Below are 2,738 nucleotides of genomic sequence, written 5' to 3'. Positions count from 1 at the left end.
CACCTTGAAAGGAACGAGGAGAAGGGCTCATTATTCTTTTGTTTAGTGGTTTCCAGCTCCCTTCGGGTAACATCCACTTCGATATTATAATGGTACTGCATGTTGAAAGCATTGCATATGTCCTCCCAATTCTTCATTTTGGAACGATCCAAGCTTACAAACCATCTTAATGCAGCACCAGTCAAAGATTACTGAAACAACTGAGCAAGGAGCTCGCTGTTCAGGCCAAACGGGTTGAGGGCACCCACATACATTTTCAGGTGCGTTTTGGGACAAGTGGTTCCGTCAAACTTGTCCATGTTGGGCATTTTGAACTTCGTGGGCAGTCTTGCTTCAGGGAACAAGGACAAGGAGTCCATGTCCACCACTTCCTTGTGTGTCTTAAGGGCAGTAATAGACCTTTCCAGGAGTTCTAGTTTCTCTCTCATTTTCTGAGCTTCCAGCTCAGAAGCAGTTCTGGAGGGCATGTCATCCAAGGTAGGGTTTGAGGACATCGGTGCAGCACCGGGTCCCTGATTGGAGGCAGCAGGTCCGCTTCCCCCGGCTGAAGCTCCATTTCCATTACCACCGCCTAGTTCAGCTATTAGGGCAGTCCTCTGGGCGGCCAATGCCTCATTCATTCTAACCTCCATTCTGGCCTCCAGTTGTTCAATGAGGTTTTGGATGTCAGACAGTGATGCCATTGGTGCAGTCGGGGTTGTTGGACTTGTGGGTGAGAGCTGAGTTGGTGTTTCGGGTACAGGTGGTCTTTGGAGGGGTACCTGTGAAAGGACATAGTCAAAACGATTAGACTATCCTATATAAGGTGTTTTCATAGGGTATGTGAGATAGTGTGAGGTAGGGTAGTGTATGGGTAAGGTGTTTGGACTTGACCCTGTGAGATGGGACGGTTTGACCCTGTGTGGTAGGGTAATGTTGGTAAGGTAGGACACCTAGGATAGGACCCAATGGGATGTGATATGTAAGGTAGAGTGCTTAGGGCTGGACACCTCGACTTTTCGAAAGGCCCTAAGTTCTCAAATATATTTTTTTTTTTGGGCCTTAGGGGCCAAAATGTGAACTTTTGGGCCTTTGTGGCCAAATTGGGCATTTCTGGGCCTTTGGGGCCAAATCGAGAAATTTTGGGCCTTCGGGGCCAGATTGAGAATTTTTTGGGCCTTAGGGGCCAAAATGTGAACTTCTGGGCCTTTGTGGCCAAATTGGAAATTTTTGGGCCTTTGGGGTCGAGATGTGAACTTTTGGGCCTGTGGGGCCAAGATGTGAATTTTTGGGCCTTTGGGGCCAAGATGTGAACTTTTGGGCCTTAGGGGCTAAAATGTGAATTTTAGGGCCTTAGGGGCCAACATGGGAATTTTAGGGCCTTAGGGGCCAAGATGTGAATTTTCAGGGCCTTTAGGGCCAAATTGGGAATTTTTGGGCCTTTGGGGCCAAGATGTGAACTTTTGGGCCTTTGGGGCCAAATTGGGAATTTTTGGGCCTTAGGGGCCGAAATGTGAATTTTAGAACCAAAATGTAATTTTTCAGGTCTTAGGGACCAAAATGTAATTTTTCAGGTCTCAGGGACCAAAATGTGATTTTCCAGCTTTAAAAAATGGAATGTTTTTTTTTTTCAAGATTCTCTTTTTTATCATTTTCCAGACCCCCTTTTTTGTGAAGTATGGGATGAATGCGTGAATGCACACAACATCACGTCATAATCTGTTCATGATATGCTTCACATCATTGGGTGCATACAGTCCTAAGGGATAGGTTCTATAGGCTATGACGCAAATAGAGAATAGGTTTATAAAGGGACCCTTGAACTTTGAGCATGGATATACCTAACCACATGTGAAACAAAGAGTTTCGCGTGGGTCCAACAGTACGCATGCCCATGGGCCATCCCCAAAAGGATTAGGGATGGTTTGCGGTAACAGGGAGGACGCTTTGGCTGTCCGTCAACATAATCAAAGAGACCTGCCGATCAGCGCTACTTGCTATCCAGACTCAGAAGTTTGAACAGAGAGAGAAGAAATTCATTTGAAATTCATTTTTTATGCAATGGAGAAAAGGATTCTCAATCGTGCAAATAAATCAACAAGTTCAAATGTTTTAATTAAATTGTACAATTAAGTCCAAATTCTCCTTATCCCGTATTCTTAAAGAAAGAATACTTGATTCAATGTTAGGGTACCCTGCAAAACAAAGCATAGTAAAATAATGCCCTAAAGAAGGGCAGGTTAGTTTACACAGCAATTGTAGTCCACTTTTATGCAAAAAGATTACATAAGTATAATCCCCAGTGAAGTCGCCAAACTGTGAACCCCCACGCCAAACATCATGAGCATATGAATGCATGTGACTAAGGGCAGAAATGCACATGAGTGTATGAGTCGCCACCTTGTTTAATTATTTTAGGGTAAACTAGGAAAAAACCCTAAGTGACTCCAATTTTAATTAACCTAATTATTAGATTAATTATCCCAATGTTTAAGGCACAGTCTACGAACCCGAGACTATGTCATGCTGATGAACTAATTGATGAGTGAATGTTTTGCAAGGCGATGGATGCAATTGGACCAAATAAAAATGTTTGAGTGAATTTGACTTGCCGCTCAGGGTTAAATCTCAAACGTGCCTACGTACTTCCGTTTGAATGGAAGATCAAAGTCAACGTAGTTCGGTAGGCCTTCTTTGAAGGGCTTTGAATTGGTATGCTTAATGCATGTGTGTGTGTATGCTTCGTGCATTTTGTTAGG

This window comes from Jatropha curcas, chromosome 5 (genome assembly GCF_041381405.1).
Source record: "Jatropha curcas cultivar XTBG-Jc1 chromosome 5, XTBG_Jcur_1.0, whole genome shotgun sequence".
Lineage (NCBI taxonomy): Eukaryota > Viridiplantae > Streptophyta > Magnoliopsida > Malpighiales > Euphorbiaceae > Jatropha > Jatropha curcas.
This window is presented reverse-complemented; position numbering follows the sequence as displayed.